The sequence below is a fragment of the Papio anubis genome, chromosome 16 (genome assembly GCF_008728515.1).
Source record: "Papio anubis isolate 15944 chromosome 16, Panubis1.0, whole genome shotgun sequence".
In the NCBI taxonomy this organism is placed as follows: Eukaryota; Metazoa; Chordata; class Mammalia; order Primates; family Cercopithecidae; genus Papio; species Papio anubis.
Window position 1 is genome coordinate 49,544,494 of NC_044991.1, and position 23,401 is coordinate 49,567,894.

General features: G+C 38.6%; 1 protein-coding gene and 1 non-coding gene across 3 annotated transcripts in view; both read right to left on the minus strand.

Moving 5' to 3' along the window:
• PLCB1 (phospholipase C beta 1) overlaps positions 1-23,401 on the minus strand; it is a 738,719-nt gene that overhangs the window by 46,291 nt on the left and 669,027 nt on the right. The gene's annotated exons all lie outside the window — the stretch shown is intronic.
• Positions 8,043-8,276, minus strand: LOC116270864. The gene has a single exon (XR_004179169.1). It is a non-coding gene; the product is annotated as a small nucleolar RNA SNORA73 family (small nucleolar RNA).

A 23,401-nucleotide genomic window follows, 5' to 3' on the forward strand; every position in this document is an offset into this window, starting at 1 on the left:
CCTGGACCTGTTATAAAACCTTCTCTTGTTCTGGGATCCACTCAAAACTAGCAGCTTCTTGGGTCACTAAATAAACGAGTGGGAGTAACACATCCAAATGAGGAATATACTGCCTCCAAAATTGAAAGAAGCTCACTAGGCATTGTCCCTCTTTTTTGATTTAGGAGGGTCCTGATGCAACATCTTATCCTTCACCACACAAGAATATCTCGACATATCCCATGCCACAGGACTCCTAGGAATTTCACCGAGGCAGAAGGTCCCTAAACTTTGTCAGATGTATCTCCTACTCTCTGACATGCGAATGTCTTACCAATAAGACTAGAGTAGTTGCTACTTCTTGCTCACTAGGGTCAATCAGCATAATGTCATCTATGTAATGGACTAGTGATGAACGCCAATTAAGATCCCTGTGCACTAAATTATAACATAGGGCTGGAGAGTTGATATGCCCCTTAGGAACGACAGTGTAGGTGTATTGCTGGCCTTGACAGCTGAAAGCAAACTGCTTCTTGTGAGTCTTATTGACAAGGATGGAAATAAAGTTATTTGCCAGATCAGTAACTGCATACCAGGTACCAGGGGATGTGCTAATTAGTTCAGGTAATGAAACCACATCTGGTACAACAACTGCAGTTGGAGTCACCACCTGGTTAAACTTTCCATGTTACTCTCCACCATCCTGTTTTGTGCACAGGTCAAGTAAGTTGAATGGAGAGTATGGTGAGACTCACCAGCCCTGCGACTTTGAAATTCCTGATGGTAGCACTAATCTCTGCCTTCCTTCAGGAATGTGGTGCTGCTTTTGGTTTACAATTTTTCTAAGTCGAAACAGTTCTAGTGGCTACCACTTGGCCTTTCCCTCTGTAATAGCCCTCACTCCACAGGTCACAGGAACCAATGTAGCAATTCCGTCAGGGACTATATCTATTCCAAGTATACATTTCAGACTAGGGAAATAACCACAGGATAAGTTTAGAGACTCATGAAGTTCACTGTGAGATGGACCTGAATTAAAACTCTGTTGATCACCTGACCTCCATCAGCCCTACTCTGCCTGGTGGACCACAGTGAAATACTGGGTCTTCTGGAATAAACGTCAGTTCAGAGCCAGTGATCAGTAGTCCCCAGAAGGTCTGACTACTTCCTTTTCTCCAGTGCATAGTTACCTGGTAAAACACCATAGGTCCATTTGGAGAAGGGTGGGAGAGAGATGAACAGTATAAATTTTCAGTAATGTACAGGGGCCTTTCCTCAAAGAGACTCAGCCTCCCCTTCATTGAAAGGGTTTTGGGTCTATAAACTTGCTCAAGGGTGGGAATTCCTTGAAGGAGAGTGACTCTCTGCTTTCATGATTCAGGTAATACTTTTTTTCATTTGACATAGAAATTTTCTGCTTACAGACACTAAAAAAGAATTTAGTCGGATACCTATCTCTTTCACTTCCCAGGAACCTCATGATCAACTGGCCAGTGCCATGGTTCTCTGTGTTAGAGCATTTTGGTTGCTGCCTGACTCCACTGTTCATCATGGTAATCATGCCCACCTTGCCTTTGATGGTCGAGTGCTGCCACTTGGCCCCTGCCACACTGGGATCCAATCATTCCCGTTACATTTCGATTTCTCAATTCAGTGACTGCAGTTTCTATTGTAAGTTCTGGCCTACAGAGTAGAGTGTCACAGAGCTCTTCAAGGATGCCAGGACTCCTTCACAAACTTACTTCTCACAGTTATGGTGAAAAGTATGTCTCCAGGACCCTCCCAATGTGAGTAAGTCATTCTTGAATGACAAACCCACTCTAACATCCCAATGTCTCTAAGTCATTTAATCCCTCCCTCTACATTAAACCAAGGGAAGTTCAGCATTTCCAACTTGCTCACTGTGGGTGACTTTCTGGCCCATGTTCCAGCCAATGACTAAACAAACGATTACAGCACTTTCCAAATGCCTGAGCTGCAAAATTAAATGCATGCTGTCTCCTTCCTTTATCTATAACAATAAATTCATTTTGATCTAATTTGTGTTTCTCCTACCATGATCCTACGTTCTTAATACGCATTCCCTCACATGTTTTCCAAACTTTCATAAATTAGAAAATTTAAATACTTAATATTTATTTGGAGTATAGTATAAATCCTCATGAACTGCACTTTGTACTTCACCTTTAGGGGCATCTTGGGACTTGAATGAATGTAGTTATAGGTCTAGAAACAAAGAAGGGTCCTGAATAGAATCAGCATCATCTTGCATGGCAACTGCCTTGGGGGAGGCCCTTAGAGTTTCCTCTGGTGATGCAGGATTAATCCCCTTAGAAGAGGCTGGAGAGGGCTCTTCTGCTGGCAAAGAACCCTTATCATAATTTAGGGGCTCAATGTCCTCAGTTTCATCAGGGCTGAAGCTGATCTCCATTCCAACTTTGAGCAACACATTCTTTCCTGGTTAATACACTGACTTTATCAGAAGACACCTTGTGAGGCTGAGGGTTCAAATTGTGTTAGTTTGGCTAGTCATGGGATGAGATCCTGCATTTGATTTTCAGTGATCTCAGTCCTAAGGCTATAGGAGATAAAGGTCTCCTTGAGGGCACACAATTGCAGCTTTTAGATCAAGTATGCAGCATTTGACCTGGGAATTCAAACCCTGAGCTCATTCTTTGTTCAATGACAATAGAAGCCAATCTCTTTACATTTGTTACTTTGCCAATCATGTTCAAAAGCATTATATACACAGTCAACAAAATCTTTGCTTCTTATAAGTGGTTGATTAGGAGTATCCAATGGTAATATTTTGCATATCTCTATTGACAGAGTACACCATAGACTATCTATCAGTGCCTTCTTTATTAATGGAAACAGAGTTATTTGCATCGTTAAACCTAACTGGATGAGAGAACCAATTCCAGAAACCTCAGCACCGATTCAGGAAACCCATCCTTACAATTCTCTTCCTCTAGAACCACTCTTGGGGCAAAAATCTGTATTAGTCTTGGTTCTCCAGAGAGACAGAATCAATTATGTGTGTGTGTGTGTGTGTGTGTGTGTGTAATACCCCAATTGTGTGTGTGTGTGTGTGTGTGTGTGTGTAATACCCCATCAGCTGTCCTCATTCTCAGGCCATCAGACTCAGACCAAATGAATGGGTACCCTGTGGACCAGTCAAGTTAACACATACAGTTAATTAGCATATTATGTATAGATTGAAAAAATGGCCACAGTTATTTTTCAGCTCCTCCTATTAACACTTAGAGTCTACTTCTTTCCCACTTGAATCTGGGCAGGTATTGGGATTTTCTTCAGATAGTAAAATGTGGTCAAAGTGACAATATGCCAGTTTTGGGCCTAGGCCTTAAGAAGTCTATGCTCCTGCTTTTGAGCAAGCTTTGATTAGCCTGCTAGTAGAAGAGAGACACAGGGCCCAATCACTCCTGATGTCCCAATTGCCAGCCAGCTAGCTGCCAGTCAGGTAGGTAAGACCATCCTCAACTAGCCAGGTTTCAGTTGATCTGCTAGCCGAACACAGATACCTGCCTAAGACCAGCTGGGATCAATGGAGCCCAACGAAAATCAGCAGAAAGTTTCAGCTGACCCATAGACTTGTGAGCAGTAACATATGGTTATTGTCTCAACAGTGACTTGTTTTCAAGTCATTAAGTTTTGAAGTGGTTTGTTATGCAGCTAAAGATCACTGACCCAGATGCCTTGTCAGTCATTTTAAGTTAGACACATCTGCTTTGGACCATTTCCTGTGCCCTCTGAGGTGGGAATCATGAAATATGTATGGAGAAACTATTAAATCTATTATGCAGTTTATAAAACATAAACTCTCATAAGCTGGTTCTACAGCAAGCCTGCATATACATGCATTGTCATTATAGACAGCCCTCCTCAAGAGTCCACAAATGAATTCAAACCATCAATACTCAGGACAGGCTAGTAACACAAGATATGTCTGGAATTTTTTGTTTCATGAGTGAGCAGATTGCTCATTAATATGTAAGTCATAATAGAATTGGATGAATCACTTTTTATACAGTATAGATCTCTAAAGCCTGTGGTTAGGGACTTAAAATAAGGTTTCATGGGTATAACCAGAAACAAAACAAAACAAAACAAAAAAACCTCATTAAAAGGAAAGAATGTGACAATGGTGGAGACCCTGAAATAGGTCTAACAAAGTAACCAAAAGCAGACAAAAAGCCATGTCCATGGTCTATCAGTCCTGCTACCAGCCTCACCTCAAGGGCACTCTGAATTTATCTGCTACTCATCTCTTGTGGCTCTCAGTCCCTCTTGCACTTGCTGCCTCATTGTTCAACAAGCCAGGCCCTTAGCTCTTGAAATTTACTCTTCCTAGAAAGCTCTTCCCACAGACACCTTATGGCTCACTGAACTCCTCTCCCATTATGGTTAATTTTATGTGTCAATTTAGCTGGGTCACAGAGTGCTAAAATATTTAGTCAATCATTATTCTGAATGTTTCTGTGAGGGTGTTTTTGGATGAGATTAACATTTAAATCAGTAGCCTGAGCAAAACAGATTACCCTCCCTAATGTAGGAGGGCCTCATCCAATCAGTTGAAGGCCTGAATAGAACAAAAGGTTAACATTCCCCTGAGTAAGAAAGAATTCTCCTGCCTGATACCCTCTGAACTAAGAATTAACTAAGACATTGGTTCTTTCTTTCTTTTTTTCTTTTCTTTTTTTTGACAGACTCTCACTCTGTCGCCCAGGCTAGAGTGCAGTGGCACAGTCTCAGCTCACTGCAACCTCTGCCTCCTAAGTTCAAGCAATTCTGTCTCAGCCTTTTGTATTTTTAATAGAGATGGGGTTTCACCATGCTAGCCAAGCTAGTCTTGAACTCCTGACTTCAAGTGATCTGGCTGCCTTGGCTTCTCGAAGTGCTGAGATTACAGGTGTGAGCCACTGCTCTGACCAGCAGCCTGTGGCTTTTGAACTCAAACTGGGACATGTGCTCTGCAGATTTTGGACTTGCCAGCCTCCATAATCACATGAACCAATTCCTTTGCAATAAATCTCATGCACATACACGTACATATGTAAGTATGAATATCTCCTATTGGTTCAATTTCTCAGAGGAACTCTGACTAATATATCTCCTTTCTGGAGGTCACCTTCTCAGTAAAGTGTTCCATAATCATCCTATTAAAACAGAAAACTATTCCCTATGCCTCTTTCTTTCTTAATTCTCTGTAGCTTTTTTTTTTACTACATCCAACATGCTACAACTTTACCTCTTTATTTTATGTATTGCTTGCCTATGAAAACTTAATGGGAGCAGGGATTTTTGTTCATCTTTCCCCTCACTTCCCCAGGCTTCTCCAGCATACAGGACAATGCCTGGCACATAGTATATGTGCAATAAATATTTGTTGAATGAGTAAACTTGAAAAAAAAGAAATTCAGTAGTTCAAGTGTTGCTTTTGATCAGATATTTTTTTTCTGAGCTCTGCAGATTTCACACATACAACCCACAAGAAATGCGGTTGTAATGGTCTGCGTAACTGCCACAGAGAATATTCCAGAAGGATGGGGAAGAGCATGGAAGGGAAAAAGACCTTTCAGATAACTCATCTGGAAAAGTAGACATTAGGGAAGGCATGAAGTTAGGGTATTAGATTTTTATGGCTGCTATATTGACTTACCAAAAATTGAGTGGCTTAAAACAATAGAAATGTATTCTTTCACAGTTATGGAGGCCAGAAGTCTGAAATCAACATGTCAGCAGGGCCATACTCCTTTGGGGGAATTGGTTCCTTGCTTCTTTCACTTTCCAGTAGCTGTCACCATTCCTTGACCTGAGCCTGCACCACCCCAGTTTCTGCCTCTGTGGACACATTGCCTCCTCCTCCTCTTCTTTCTGTGTGAAATCACCCCCTGCCTCACTCTTCTAAGGACATACATTGATATGGTTTGGCTGTGTCTCCACCCATATCTCATCTTGAATTGTAGCTCCCATAATCCCCATGAGTAATGGGAGGGACCCAGTGGGTGGTAACTGAATCATGGGGGTGGGTTTTTCCTGTGCTGTTCTCATGATAGTGAATAAGTCTCATGAGATCTGATGGTTTTATAAAGGACAGTTCCCCTGCACATGCTCTTCTGCCTGTTGTCATGTAAGACATGCCTTTGCTCCTCCTTTGCCTTCCACCATGATTGTGAGACCTCCCCAGCCATGTGGAACTATGAGTCCATGAAACCTCTTTTTCTTTATAAATTACCCAGTCTCTGGTATGTCTTTATTAGCAGCATGAGAACAGACTAATACACACATCATTGGATTTAGGGCCCACATGGAAGACCCAAGATAATCTCCTCATTGCAAAATCCTTACCTTTATAACATCTTTAAATATCTCTTTTCCAAACAAGGGAACATTCACAGGTTCCAGGAAACAGGATAAGGACATGTCTTTTTGGGGACCACCACTCAACAGTGAGATAAAAAATTGGATTGTGCCATGATTCCACAATGACAATCCTTGAGGTTGTTGTCCAGCTGCCGACATGGGGGTACTTTCTGAGGGATGTGGGCCTTTGTAGTCAAGATAACTAAACCCGCTCAGGGTTCCCTAAGGACTTAAACTAATTCAAATTAATAAGAAAAGCTTTAAACATTTACTTATTAAGGTAAAGATCATTTTCAGGAAACCATGTGCTGGAAGCAAGACCAAGCATTTTCTTTAAACAAGAGAGTCAGCTGCGGGTCAGGCTTTTGATTCTGATTCTTTTCTTTCCCTTCTCCTAATCTTATGATAGGGATTCTTATAATCTGGCCCAAGAGCTATCATGTGCTCTAATCCACGGAAAGGCAATACATTGCACTTTGCACTCAAATTTTAAAAATGTTATCAAGGTCATCTCTTAAGCAATCTCTTAAGCAGCACGAGGACATGCAAAGAGATCCAAGTTCAGAATTTCTGGCTGTTTTTCCTGGTGCTAGTCTCTATATCCCATGACTGTATTTTCACCTTTCCCTGATGTTCAGGAGGCTTGAAACTTTTACGTGAAATTTATTTTGTTTAAAGTATTATAATAGGCAGTTTTCAGGACCAAGTGTTCCACAATTTATTTAAATATCCCATATAACCCTCCAGTTCCCTGAGTAAGTATAAACAACTATTCTATTTAAATTTTAAGACACTAAATTTTATTATAGCCAGAAATAGTTTCTTTTTGCTGTTAGAAGTGGAACCACTCAAGTCTCTGACCTTACCATTCCTAGGCCAATAAAATATCTATTAAAAGGTCATATGCCAGTGACATGTAATATCTACTGAGTGAATTCATAAGTCTGATTCTGGCATTAAAAACTCTTTGACAACTAAACTTTCACTACCCTGGGCACTCTGCCTATGGGATAGCCCTGTTATGCAAGGAGCAATATGAAAGAAAGAAAGAAACAGAGAAAGAAAGAAGCAGAGAAAGACAGAAAGAGAGAAAGAAGGAAAGAAAGAAAGAAGAAAGAAAGAAAAAGAAAGAAAGAAAGAAAGAAAGAAAGAAAGAAAGAAAGAAAGAAAGAAAGAAAGAAAGAAAAAGAAAGAAAGAAGGTTAAATTTCAACTGAAAATGGACAAATACTTGTGAAATGTATTTCAAAAATTCATTTAGCAAAATATAAATAACGAGCTGGGCATGGTGATATGTGCCTATAGTCCCAGCTACTTGGGAGCTGAGGTGGGAGGATCGCTTGAGCCCAGGAGTTTCAGGCTACGGCGAGCTACAATTGTACCATTGCACTCCAGGCTGGGTGACAGAGTGAGAGTTTGTCTCTAAAACAAATAAATAAGTAACAACGTAAACTTTTATATTTTGGGGCTTAGTTTTTAGGAAAAAAGAGGCACATAACAATAAAATAAACTGGTGGCATTTATTCAACATTGCAATATCTAAGGTATGGCCTGAGGTCTTACTGATGGACTCCACTATTTCCTTAAAAACTAATCAATTAATACAGTAAAATAAAATAAAGCAAATTTTTCTTAAACATGTAAGACAAACTTAGATCCAGATTGGGTGCTCTAGAGGGCAGTTTCCTGCATGGTTTGTCTCCTCCGTCATTATCCACAGGACTCTGAGAAGTTGTAGGAATATGCTGGTGCAGAGTTGAGGCCCAGCTTCATCTCCAATAGTTGAGGCCCAGCTTCATCTCCAATGTCATGGAAAGGGACTGTATATCCTGGGGACAGAGCCCTGGGCTCCCCTATGCCACTTGGACACAGCCTGGGGAGAGAGTGACCTCCTGGGTGTATCCACATTAGAGACCCCGCTCTTTTATCGTGACCTGACCTTCATACTGATGACCCCAAGACACTATACACCAAGGCCAAATAATCTAATTAGTAATAAGAGCAGGGCGTTGGTAGAGTGATTTTAAAATAAGGATTGAGAGAAAGAAAGATCATCAGTTAACTTGCAGTCAACATTCTAATGCAATCTGGTATGGCTGTCCATCATGTGGCAGAGACATGTGGGGGCCAAGGAAACAGCTAGGCTACCTTCTCCTCTTGTCCAGGGTACTGTGAATTTAAGCAGCAGTAATAGACTGATGGCAGTGGAAGCCTCTACCTGTGAAGATCAGTGTGCTTCTAAAGGCTATCTCTGAAACTCAAGGGATTCTGGATTCCCTGTGACATCTATGCAAAATCTTGGCTAGAATATACATCCTACCCAGACATACTGATGCCAGCCTTCAGACAGATTTTACTATAATGAGTACATGGAGACTCATATTCAGTAGGTTCTGATGAGATGTTTAAATATTAAAAAAAAAAAAAACTGTACAGCTTACCTTCATTTAGAAAGGGTATTTGATCTGACAAATAAAGGAAAATGAAGTAATGGGTGGGTGGTCTTGATTGTTTTCTTTATCTTCCTAATCCTTAGCTGGGGAATATTCTTTTTCTACCAAATGTGTCTTGGGTAGTGCTTACCTATGCTTTCTTCTCAGAGACATAAAAGCAGAATATTGCCATTTCATGGATGACAGAACTAGCCTCCTAACAGGTTTCCTGGTTCCCCTCTCCAGTTCATTTTCCACATTACACGCAAAGAGATTCTGCTAAAACAAAAGCTGGAGCATGTCCTCTCAATGGCTGCTCCTGTCTTCTGGATAAAGCGTCAAGCTCTTGATGCTTCTTGCAATGGTCTTGCATGCTATGGTCCCATTATGGTTTCCCTTGGTCTCAGTTCTTTTCATTGGAATGGACTTCTTTCTGATCCTGCAATGTTCCCTTTGCCTTAGGCCAGCTACATCTGCTGTTCCCTCTGACTTGAATCCCCTCCTACGACTTCTAAGAGTTCTCATTCCTACTCACACATCTCTTATATTGACTTAAGATTCACATCCTCTGGAAATGATGTGCAGTGAAGCTAAGACCCTGTTTTATATTAGTAGTAGGCCATCTCTTGGACCAGCAGTTATAAATCAAAGACCACTGGTAGTGTAAGTACTTTGAAAAGAGATTTAGGATTATATATGTAGACATTCTGAAGCAATTATTAAAGATATGTTGGCTTTGTAATATTTTCTGACAGAATCATCTCTTTGGCACTGGATACTCTATGCAGCAAAAATATCCATCACGTCCAAAGCTGCCACTGCGTGCTTCAGAGCTTTCAAGAATAATTTCAAAATCCTTTTAGTCAGGCAAATTTTTACTCTGAGTACTTTTTATTTGGTTTTAAAACCTAATGATCTATACGTTGCTGAACAGTTTGTTCTACCCTCTCTACTCTTTAATATTCAATTGAATTAAATAAACAAGACACATCAATGAGAAATCCAAATGTCAAAATGACTGATTTTTAGCTCCCTTTGGTTAGAAAATATAAGTCCATGGACTCTCTCCTGGCATGCATTGCCAGGGCACTCTGTACTGAAGCAATGAGAAGTCTTCAAATTCATCTACAAAATACTCTAGAAAGCATCTCTTAACTAAGGACGTACGGAAAGACAGTACAAACCAAAGCATGTGTGTAAGGATCGGGCTCAGAAATCCTTTTAAAATCTAGAAGTCTAAGTGCTCACATTCTACGCACGAAGGTGTTCATCGGAATCATCTCCTACTGGTCAATGGGCGGAACTGTTGCGGGGAGGTCAGCGAGCATACACTGAGGAGATGGGAACTGGGAACTTGCATTTGTGCCTGAACCTGAGCAATGCCCAAGAAAACTTGAACAGCACTCTTTTGGGGTCATGGATTTTTCCTGATGATTTACTCCTTTGAAGACAGTTCTGCTTGTGGCTAATGCTGAGGAATTAGAGGCTTACATGAAATGTATTCCAGGAGGATTTTTTTCCTAACATTTTGTTATGAAAATCTTTACACATATAGAAGAGTTGAAAGCATTTTACAGTAGACACCCATATACTTACCACATAGATTCCACCAGTAGCATTTTACGATATTTGCTTTAGCATATGTCTATATCATTTATCCTTTTGGGTGCATTTCAACTTCAAAGGAAGTTGCAGGCATCAATAAGAGTACTTTATTATATGTGTTATTAACTAGGTTTCATGAGGATTAAGAAGGGGGATCTGCAACACAAGCATGATTCTCTTTCTAGACCATTAATTCCACTGGGCCTAGGAATTCCCTGGGTGTCCCTTAAGGGAATCTATGCAGGATAAAGCCATGCATTTCATCTCTTCCTAAATAACTACTTATACATATATCAGGGAAGAATATAAAAGGTGTTTTTTCTCCCTACTCCCCATACAATCTTGTCCATCAACATTATCAAATGGATTGGCAGGGCTCCCTAGAGTGCTTTGTCATGGAACCAGTCAATTCGTAGGTAGAGAAGACACCATCCTAGTTCTGCAGAAATTCTCAATAGCTCCTATTCTGATAGGGAATGACTTAATGAAGTTCTTGCATGTATTTAAGCCTGTCCCAATAACAGACAATGTATTCTTATTAGTGAGCTCATCCTCAAGAGATGGGAAGAGAGCAGCTGTAATGAGAGCAACTTGTGTCTGGATTGGCTTGGGTCTCACTGCAAAATAATTTTCCATTGTCTTAGGCATTTGCCTAAGAGAATGTTATAGATATTAAGGAAAAGATAATTGGTATTGCTGTCAAGAGAGTAACTGAATTTCCTTGTTTCATATTGTCAAACTTTTGAGAGGACTTAATTTGCCTTTTACAATGGGGAAGATGGTGAATTACAGAGAGACATGAGCTTTTGAGAGTATCCTAAAAAAGCCTGCAAAGACCCTGAGAAAGCTGAGGGTTTGATGGAGCCTTTTGGATACATGTTAAAGGCTATTGCCAACATTTCCAGAGCTTTCACCCCGATCCACCATCACATTCCCAAATACAGGATATCGCACAGCCATCAAATCAGGGCATGAATTCTAAATACACTTTCCCTTCTCCTTATTGATTTCATTTTCCAAATCTATATACAACATTTTTTATGAAAGTAATATGTGATACTACTCCTTTCCTTCCTTTAGCCCAAGAGTTAATAAACTTTTCTTAAAGAGGCAGAGAGTACATATTTTAGACTTTGCAGACTATAAAGGCTCTGTCACAACTACTCAATGCAGCTGTTGTAGCGTGAACTCATAGACAATGCGTAATGGAATGGGCATGGCTGTGCTCAATAGAAATTTTAAGGACACTAAAATTTGAATCTCAAATGATTTTCACGTGCTCTGAAATATTCTTCTTCTTTTGACTATTTTTCAATCAGTTCAAAATGTCAAAATCATTCTTAGTGCACTGGCTGTGCAGAAAGAGGCACTGGCCTGGATTTGAACCCTGTTCTTGTTTGGCACTATTCAATAGAACCGTCTGTCATTGTGGAAAAGTTGCATATTGGCACTGTCAAATACCAAAGCCACTAGCTACATGGGAATACTGAGCACATGAAATGTGGCTAGTGTGACTGAGAAACTGAATTTCAAATTTTATTCAATTTTTCAATAACTTATATTTAAATAGCCCTGTATGACTAGTGTTCACTACCTTGGACAGTACAGCTCCATAATTTTCTTTCCTATTAACTTGACAAAATGGTCTTATCTCTTGCCTACATTAAAATGGACCCCCAAGTCCTTTCCTTTGCTGCTTACGTGATATAGCTATAACTCTGTAGAGACAACAGTTGATGTCTTGATTTTATATATTACATAGCAAACACAGGGAAACACACAGAGCACATGCAAATACCCATACTGCACATGTGCATGAGTGCATACAATCCTGATATAGCTCTTCATTGGAATTCCATCACTTCCAAATTCAGTGAACAAATAATCATGGGGAAAAATGCCTACCACTTAGTAAGGATAGTCCCCTCCTATTCAATGTCTATTATAAAAAATGCAGTATTGGATAATGAAAGCTATCATATAGTATAAACTTAAACTTTTGTGGTGGTTTCCTTAATTACTTGTCACAAAATCCTATACCTCCTTTAGACAGCTTGCAATAATGAACTTGCAAAACTGACCTAAGAGATGTCATCATGTGAAATCCGCAAAGTGATCATTTCCAAGTAAATGACAGTACGTAAACTCTAGGTCATCTTAAATCAAATCTCAGCACTTCACGCTGAGCTCACAGGTCAAGGCCAGAGAAGCTGACCAGTGAAACACAAAAGCATAAAATCACTATTATTTAAATGGTTTTGATAACAATCATTTAGCATACCTATAAAGTCTTATTCATTATAAAATGATACAATTATATTTTTCATCTTGATTAAACCCATTTAGAGTGAAACTTCTATCATCATTGGCACAGATGATTTAGGGTTAACTAAGGAAATTCTAGAGCGAGAGATGAGTGACAGTCGTCTGTCATGGGTAACACAAAACAATACGGAAGAAGGTTAAGTTAATGGTCAGAAAATAAACACTTGTCCTTACAATCCTAGTGCTAAGTTTAGAATAATTCCAGGCCTAGTTGCTCCTTGAAAACTCTCCATGGCTCCAGCTGAGGCCTTCTTTTCTTTGTCATGCTATATTCTCTCCACTTTCCTTCCATTTTTGTATGTATGATTCACAAACCTTTGATCTCCAGCTAAGACTTCTCTTCTCAAATCCAAAGTGGTACATTTAGCCATCTACATGACTTCTCCAGATGCCTCAAAACATCTCAATCATACTATGTCGAACGTTGCTGTCATGGCTCCCTCCTCCTCATCCCCAGTTTGGCAGTTTGACACCTAGCCCAGGAATAGGTGTCAAAATCACCTCAGTTGCACAAACCACATGCCTAGGCAATTCCTTGACTCCTCCCTTTCCCTGTATCCTACAGTCAATCTGGCTCCAGGTCCTGCCTCTCACATCCTTCTGCCTCTCTCCATCACCACTGCCATAAACCAACTCCACACTGCCAGTGTCTCTTGCCTGCACTAACATAATATTCCTAGCTAATCTTTTGCATCCTGCTTGCCCCTTCTATCCTTTAATTTGCTCCCCACATCAATCAATAAAAATATTTTCAAAGCCTAAATCTGATAATAGATAATATCACTTCCTTCAGCCAGCCTTAAGTCTTTTTTTTTTTTTTTTTTTTTTTTTTTTGACAGAGTTTCACTATTGTTGCCCAGGCTGGAGTGCAATGGCGCGATCTTGGCTCACTGCAACTTGCGCCTCCCGGGTTCAAGCGATTCTCCTGTCTCAGCCTCCCGAGTAGCTGGGATTACAGGGGCATATCACCACATCCAGCTAATTTTTGTATTTTTAGTAGATATGGGGTTTCATCATATTCGTCAGGCTGGTCTCAAACTCCCGACCTCAGGTGATCCACCATCCTCGGTCTCCCAAAGTGCGGGGATTACAGGTGTGAGCCACCATGCCCAGTCAGCCTTAAGTCTTATTAGGATAAAAGCCAAAATTGTTAATGCAGCAGCCAAGGCTTTATGGGTTTCATTTCTATCTACCTTTCTGGCTCCACTGTATACTCTTTTCCTGATGCTCTTTGGTCTATCTACCATGACTCTTCAGTTCCTTGCACACACCATGGTCCCTCCTATCACAGGGACTTTGCGTGTATTATTATCTGCATCTGAAAGGGTTTATCTTCATCCACTCACACACTCTTTCTCACTCTACCAGACCTTATTATCATTTACCTAGTTAATTCCTACTGAACCTTTGGCTCTTAGTTCAAACATCACTTGCTCCAAGATGTTCTGTCTGATCTTCAATCCCCTATACCTAACTCACTCAGAGCAGTCTGGGTTTTCCTGGCACCATGCTGCTTTCTTTCAGAGAACTTGTCTGGGTTTGTAGCTAGACAATTAGTTCATGTGACCATTTGTTTATTGCCTCCTTCTCTCCTTTTTTGGGGGGATAAATTCCACTGGAGCAGGGACAATGTCTACTTTTTACCAAGTATGGTTTTCCCAGAACTTGGTCACTGGCATATTGAATACATTCAAGAAACATGTGAATGGATAAAATGAGTACAATGAGGACCTGGGGATAGTGTAGGTGAGTCTATGGTGGCATCTGGGGTTGGGAAGGGATATAATGCCAACCTTCCTTGCAAGCCCAAGCTACTCCAATGATGTTTCACCTCTGTGGACAGTGTTGACCCATGAACTCAATATCCAGACATCAACCAATATCCAGGATGTTACGGGGTGTGTGTTATGATTGGCTTACTAATTTATTCCTCCCTTCCTCCAAGTCACTTTTCTATTCTTATTCTCAATTTTCCCCTTATCTCATATTCCTCAATTATTTTTTATGGATTTTTATCTTTCAGTGCTGCATGCATTATTATTATCTGTGTTCCTTCTCTGAGACCAAAACTACCTTTTAATAAATAACATTTATAATTATAACTTATTTATCCCAACCCTCATTGTACTGCCAAGCGTCGAAAATCCAAGCTGAGATCCAATCCTGGTGGCTAAATGACAATACAGTAGCCAGCTGGATATGTAAGCCTCATTGTCTCAGTAGAATTATTCTTGTTTTGCCCTTAAGGCTACTTGTAGTTTCTATCAGATACTTTTTCTCATCCACTTCCTGCCCTTCCTGAGTTCCCCTGAATTTCTGGGCCTGCAATAAAATGTGGATTCATAAAGCAAAAACAGGGCCTATTCAAATTCTAGCATCCAATGAAAATAAAAGACAGAGAAAGCATGCAGCCAGGATTTAAACCTGTGCTTTGATATCTTAGGATTTACCATGAAAATATTTTTCTGGGAACAGGTTCTGGGGTCTGTGCTTAGTGTATCTACTCTTTTTCCCAACGTACCCTTTCCAGAGATATATTTGTATCCATCTGACATTGATTCATGCAGCCAGATGGCAAAGGACAGAGCTGGACCACTCTAGGCAATGTGTGTCCTACTTACAGGCCCAACAATCTGTAGTCTAATACTAAATAAAGGTATTGGGCCTTTAAGTTTCAAAAAATGCAATTTTGTTTGTTGGTTATCTTACATGTAGCAGGGACAGTCTGAATGCTGGATGTATCAATTCCAACGAGCAAGGAGATAAGATGTTAAACTGAATCCCCAAGGCTGGATAGAGAGAAGTATAGTGGGTGTCACTGCCAACCCTGTGAGATGCTGACGAAGCCACTGAGAACCAGGAGTAAATGTTTAGGAACCAAAGGAACAAATTCCTTATCACCGGCAGACAACTGTAATGACCGTGTGATACGGTGGGAAGTGTCCCAGGGTATTCAGAATGTGTAAGATCTTCAAGGGCCTTCTGAACTATCTAAAAGAGATGGTAGAGGCATTCCTGTGCAGAAGGTGTTAGTGCCGAGAGCTTGTTCCCTGACGGAAACAGGGTAAAAATCAAAGGGATATAAACTGAATCGGAGCATTCCATAGAAACAAAGATGCCACTAGGGAATGTGCTCTCACATCAAGACATATTAGTTCAGAATGGCCTTGTTCAAAAACGGCCACAGGTATGTCAAATCAAATATCAACAGTTCAATATGGTATAAAACTGGGTAAAGTGTACATGAATTGATTAGTAACCTAATATAACACAGTTGTCCCTAGGCATCCATGGGGGATTGGTTCCAAGATGCGCTTTGGATACCAAAATCCATGTATGCACAGGTTCCTTATATAAAGTGGTGCAGGCGGGGGTAGTGGCTCTGGCTAGGGATGGTGGCTCGGGCCTATAATCCTAGCACTTTGGGAGGCTGAGGTGGGCAGGTCAACTGAGGTCAGGAGTTCAAGACCAGCCTGGCCAACATGGTGAAACCCCGTCTCTACTAAAAATACAAAAATTAGCTAGGCAGAGTGGCACATGCCTGCAATCCCAGCTACCTAGGAGGCTGAGGCAGGAGAATCACTGGAACCTGGGAGGCGAAGGCTGCAGTGAGCCTAGATCGCGTCACTGTCCTCCAGCCTGGGCGACAGAGCGAGACTCTGTCTCCAAAAAAAAAAAAAAAAAAAAGTGGTGTAGTATTTGCATATACCCTTTGCACATCTACACTTTGAATCATCTCTAGGCTAGTTATAATACCTAACTCAATGTAAATTCCATGTAAATTAGTTGTTATACGGTATGATTTAGGGAATAATGACAAGGACAAAAATCTATACACGTTCAGTACAGACACCATTTTTTCCCCCAAATATTTCTTATCTGCAGTTGGTTGAATCCACAGAAGTGGAACCTATGGATACAAAGGGCTGACTGAACTGTAACAGGGAACTTTATAGAGACATCTCTGTTCTCTTCTACTCACATCTTAGTTTTATTGCAACAGATCAAAGGCAGAAATATCATTTCATCAGTCAGTCTTGGAACTCAGAGGGGTCTTCCCAACTGGGGTTTTCAATAACATATCTGAGGAAGTGTTTAGGAAGATGAGGGACTATTGTTTAACCAACTAATCCAGGGACTTGTGTTTTGCTGCTTTTTAGTTTTTCTTTCTCATGGAAACTCTGGCATTGGTGCAATGACTGGCTTTGTGTCCTAAAGCTCCCCTTACCTCTGATAGTCTCATCCTTTAATCTCCACACTGGCTTCAGGTATCACTATAGAATTACTGAAGAAAAATGCCCAGAATCCTATCCACAGTATTTTGGTAACTTAATTTCCAGATCATTTGGTTCCTGATTTTACTCTGATCTTCTTAGGCATCTGGAGGCCTGTCCATTCCCAGCACAGGGTTCCTGGCTACCTTCCTGTTCACTCTGTATCCTTAGTATGTAGCACAGTGCCTGACACACAGTATATGCTCAATAAATATCTTTTGGATGAATATTTAAAGTGAATGGGTCTGAACTTCACTGTTTCTTCAATTTAAAAAATAAGAATGTATATGCAACTTTCTATTGCCCAACTATTTAGTCTACAAAATATTAACTCATTCTATGAAGTCGTCAAATATCTCCTCTATGCCAGGTGCTTGGAGAAATAACAGAGATGCGGCCCCTGTGTGGGGACGAAACAAGTTATAAACAAGTAATCACATGAATAAGATATTTTCAGAAAGATGGTGCCACACATTTAAAAAAAAAAAAAAAAAAGGAATAAAGACAGAAACTACTCTGCCATTTGAGAAAGTCTCTCCGTAAAGAAACACTTGAACCAAGAACTGAAGAAAAAGGTACCAGTGTGGAGATGTCTAGAGGAATTGTGGCCTAGCAGCAGAAACAGCAGAAGCATGGTCATGATTCCATCTGGGGACAGACAAAGAGCTGGAACAGTGGGAGTATAGTGTGCACTGGGAGGGGGTGGGTGGAGATGGATACAGGGCCACGTTGTGCAAACACCTGCTGAGGAGGTAGGACTTGACACCTTCTGATAAATCCACAAAGGGTTTAAGCGAGTTAGTGGCTTTATCTGAATGACTTGAATGTCCACTTTTTATATGTAATTAGTGTTAATCAGTTTAACATAATAAAAAATTGGAATGATGCTGACGTGCGAAAATATCCCATCTGTCAAAATTATTCTTACAGTAAACTGATATATGATAGCTACTCTCCTCCCTCCATTTTTCTAAAAGTGTCTTTTAAATATATATACATATATATACACACAGACACATATATATGTGTGTATATATGTGTGTGTATACACACACACACACACATATATATATGTGTGTATACACACACACACACACACACACATATATGTTTTTTTGAGACAGAGTCTCGATCTGTTGCCCAGGCTGGAGTGCAGTGGCGCGATCTCAGCTCACCACAACCTCCGCCTCCCAGGTTCAAGCAATTCTCCTGTCTCAGTTCCCTGAGTAGCTAGGATACAGACATGTGCCACCACGTCTGGCTAATTTTTGTATTTTTAGTAGAGATGGGTTTCACCATGTTGGCCAAGCTGGTCTCGAACTCCTGACCTAGTGATCCACCCTCCTCAGCCTCCCAAAGTGCTGGGATTACAGGCGTGAGCCACCGCACCCAGCCTTAAATACATTTTTTAATTAAAACAATTTTTCTTTTACCTCTACTCAAGAAAGCTTTGATCTCTTAAATATTGAGTACATATAAAAGAGGGTAAAGTAGTCATAAGATATAAAGAACATTGAAGCAATAAACACCTACTGACTACTTTATAAAATCCTTTCTCCTTCCCTGACTCCTCAGAGGTAATGGTGGTTTTGAATTTTTTGGTTTTATCGTTCTCATACTTTTAAAAATTTATTTGTATACTAAAACAATATGTTGATTCATTTTGCATGCTTTTAAATTTATTGGATTGAATCATACTGTATATATTTTCTTGCCACTTGTTTTTTTAACTAAATATTTTGTTGATGAAATGTATCCAAGTTGTTATGTGTAGCTACAAGTCATATTTATTTAGCTGTTGTATGATATTCTTTTGTAGCAATATATTAACATTGCTTTATTCTAGTATTATAGGTGGGTTATTTTTCATTTCTTTTTCTAGTACAGAGAGTGTTGCTATGAACACTCTTGCACAACACTTCTGATACACATAGGCTACAATTTCTCTAGGGAGTTTCTACCTTGATGAGGAATTTCTGGTTACAGGACTGCATACCTTCAACTTCACTAGATAATCTCAAATTGTTTTTCAGAGTGTTTGCACCAATTTTTACTCCCACTTGCAGCTTACAGTTGTCCCAGATGCACCATATCCTTGCAAATTGCTTGATATTGTTAGACTTTAAAAGTGTGCCTGTCTGAAGGTGTAAAATAATATAACACTGTGGTTTCAATGTGCATTTCTTTGATTACTAATGAGCTTGAGCCTACTTATATGTTACTAATCATTTGTGTTTTTCCATATTAGAAGCACCTGTTTGAGTTTTTCCACATTTTTCTATTATTTGTCTTTCACTTAATCTGTAGGAATTTCATATATAATAATATAATATTATGTTATAATATATTACTATAATTTAGAGTATATATAATACAATATAATACAGTTGACTCTGTATCCATGGGTTCTCTGTATCCATTGGTTGAATCCATATCCACAGATTCAACCAGCTGTAACTCAAAACATTTTGAAAAAAAAATACATAAATAAAACATAACACAAATTAAAACCAATACAGTGGAACGTGTATTTATATGGCATTTTAGGTATTATAAGTAATCTGGAGAGGATTTAATATATATGGGAGGATGAATAAATTTTATAATATATGTTTATAATACATATAAATAAACCACAGTGTTATATTATTTTATACCTCTACACTGGCATATCTGAGGAAGTGTTTAGGAAGATGAGGGACCATTATTTAACCAACTAAACCAGGGATTCGTGTTTTGCTACTTTTTATTTTTAAGTCTAATGGTATTAAGTGATTTTCAAGGATATGGCACATCTGGGACAACTTTAAACTGTTGGTGGAAGTAAAAATTGGTGCAAACCTTCTGGAAATCAATTTGAGACTATCTACACCATTTTGTACCAGGCACTTCAGCATCTGCATGTTTTGGTATCTGTGGGGAGTCCTAGAACCAATCCCTCACGGCTAGCAAAGGATGATGTATAATACTAATTTTTGATTAAGTTTTAACTGTAGGAGTTATCTGTCTTTTTATTCTCTTCAAAGTGTCTTTTGATGAACAGAATATCTTACCTTTAATTTAGCCCAAATTATCAATCTTTCTGTTACATTTTGTTCTTTTTCTATATTGGTAAAGAAAACCTTCCTTTTCCCAAGTGCACGAAGGTATTCTACATAATCTAAAGATTTATAGTTTTATATTTCACATTTAATTCTTGAAACCACATAGACAGGATTTTTGCATGTGAGGTGAGGTAGGAATCCAATTTAGTTTTTTTTCCATATTAATAATAATAGTTCTGGCACTATTTATTGAAAAGCCTGAATTTCTCCACATGAATCCTGTGCCATCTCTCTCATAAATCAAGTTCTCACATCAGTGTGCATTTGTTCATAGACCATTTATTTGTACCAATGTTAAATCTGCCAATATCCCACTAATATCTTAATTACTATATATTCAGAATGATCTTTGATATATGATGAATCTTTATGTTCTGTCCCACTTCAGAAACATCTTGGTAATTCCTGGGTCATTGCTTTACCATAAAAATTTTGAAATCAGCTTGTCAAATTTTACAAATGTTGACTTTTTTTGGTACTGCATTTAATCTATAGATCAATTTGGGAGAATTTTTTCTTTTTTTTTCCTTTTTTTTTTTGTTGAGACTGAGTCTTGCTCTGTCATCCAGGCTGGAGAGTGCAGTGGCACAATCTTGGCTCACTGCAGCCTCCACCTCCTGGGTTCAAGCAATTCTGCTGCCTCAGACTCCCAAGTAGCTGGGATTACAGGCACATGCCACCACACCCAGCTAATTTTTGTATTTTTAGTAGAAACGGGGTTTTATCATGTTGGTCAGTACTTATTTTTATGTTATTGGCTCTTCTAATTCATAAGCATGTTATAATAGACCTTGTTTGATGTTATACCCAATAATAACTTTACTTGTTATGATGTTATATATTTTTAAAGTTATACTAGCTGCCTGTTGCTTATCTACAGAAATGAAATGGATTTTTATAAATTAATTTTATAGGCAGCGTATTTGCTAACTCATTAATTAACTTATCTGTAGATTATTCTGAATAGTTATTCACATCATTTGCAAATATTTTTTCACTTAATATCTAAATATTATATCTTTTATTTACTCTTCTTGTCTTATTGCATTGGACAGAAAGGGATAATAGTGGGCATCCTTTTCTAAGGAGAATGTTTTAATTATAAGGTTTTCCCTGGATTTTGCCTTTGGTTTTTGAGTTTCACACACACATACATTAGTAAAGTTTCTAATTGTGTTGGCTTATTCAAATCTATACTATGACAATATTTGTTTGCCGTTTTCTTGATGCATCAATTACCAAGAGAAGTGTGTTGAACATTTTTGACTACAGAGGTAGATTCAGTATTGTCAATATTTTTACTATACATATTGTTAGAGTACATTATTATGTGCATATAAGTTTAAAATTGTTATATGCTCTTGGAGAACTAAACATTTTGTCATTATGTAACAACTTACTTTGTTTTTGCCTTAAAGTCTATTTCATTTGATATGAACATAGCTGAAGCAGGTTTCTTTTGGTATTTGCATGGTATATTTTTTGTTTCCTTTATATTTACAAGTTTTCTAAACTCCTATACTCCATACATGTCTTTTTGAAGCAGCATATTGCTGAATTTAAAAAATAAATACAAGCTGACAATCTTTGATATTTGAAAATGGAACATTTTTGCATATGCTGTAATTACTGATACTAATGGATTCATTTTTATGCTATCTTTTACTTTCCTTTCTGTGCTTAATTCCCCCCCTTTTTTGCTTTCTTTTGTATTATATTTTCATCCAAATATGGATGAAAGCAAGAAAATATTTTCGTCCAAATATGCCTCATCACTTTTTTAGTCAGTTGCTCTTAATATTCTGTTTCTCATATTTCCAAAATCTCAAGTTGTTAGGGCTTATTCTGCTTTCATTTTCGCTCATTCTCACTCATGGACTTTCTTTGTAATCTCATATTTTTCCCTCTGTAATTTATGGTTTGTTCTTTTATTCTTTTAGCAGCATTTGATGTTTCAATATTTATCACATCCTAGAGTTAATCAATATTTGCCCTCTTCCTGAACATCACAAAGACTTAGAGTGCTTTAATACAAATTATCTCTTTTAAATTGATATTGTATTATTTTATGTTTTAGTTCTATTTTTATTTAACTCCATAACACATTGTTAGTCTTTTATATCAGGAATATTAATTTATATTTATCTACCCATTTACAATTTTCTTTGGTCTTTGTTCTGACTTTCCATCTGGGGTCATCTTTTCCTCCGACTAGCATATGGAGATACAGTTACCTTTAGTGAAGAGTTGCTGGTGGGAAACCTTTAGTCCTCACTGTACCCTCGCTCCCCATGTCTTGTCTTCCTGGGCTGTGCTAAAAATGTCTTTATTACTTTCATTGCTAAATGATATTTGGGTTTCTGGAACTTAAATATGATATATTTAGATATGGCATTGTTTAAAATACACTATGCTTGAGATTTCTTCATCTATGAATTTGTGAATCTATTAATTAATCCAGAATTAATTTTATTAATTCTGAAATATAACCTCTTCAAATAATCTCCTGTACCTTTTTGCTCTCACCTCTTCTTCTCATTCTATCCTTCATGCCTCTTGATCTCTCTACCATATTTTCCATGTCTTTGATACTTTGCTATATTCTTGGTAATTATACAGATCTCTAAAAATTCACTAATTCTCTTTCTGTTGCTATAACTATGCATTGCATTTTAAATATATTTTTCACTTACAGAGAATCAATCTGTTTGTTTGCAAATGTGCTTCATCACTTTTTCAGTCAGTTGCTCTTTACTCATATTGTCAACCTTAAAAGTACTTGCTTAATATTCTGTTTCTCATAATTCCAAAATCTCAAGTTTTTGTAGGGGTCATTTTGCTGTTATTTTTGCTCATTCTCACTCATGGACTTTCTTTGTATTCACTGTGATTGCTTTCATGTGGTGACATTTCCTGGAACTTTGTCTGTAGTCATAGTTTAGGTCTGGTTTAAAGATGGGTTCCTTTTTAAACAAGCTGATTAATTATGTCAGGAGCCCAGAGGATTTCCAGAATGAGACAGATTGAAATTAAATCTGTTTGTTTTTGGAATTCCGAAATTTTCCAGTTTGGAGCCTAAGCATGGGTCATTTCTTTCTTGTTGCTGGCCACTCAGTTTGGCCCTTCAGTTGGGCCCTGAGTTTGTCAGGTGGGGTGAATTCAGGCTTCAAACCCCCAGTGAGAACCAGCTTGCAGTCACGAATTCTCAGGGAGAATTTTTTCCTCCTCTATTCTACACCAAGTTTCAATACCAAGTTCTACCATGCTGACCCTGATAGACACCTTCAAGATAAAGA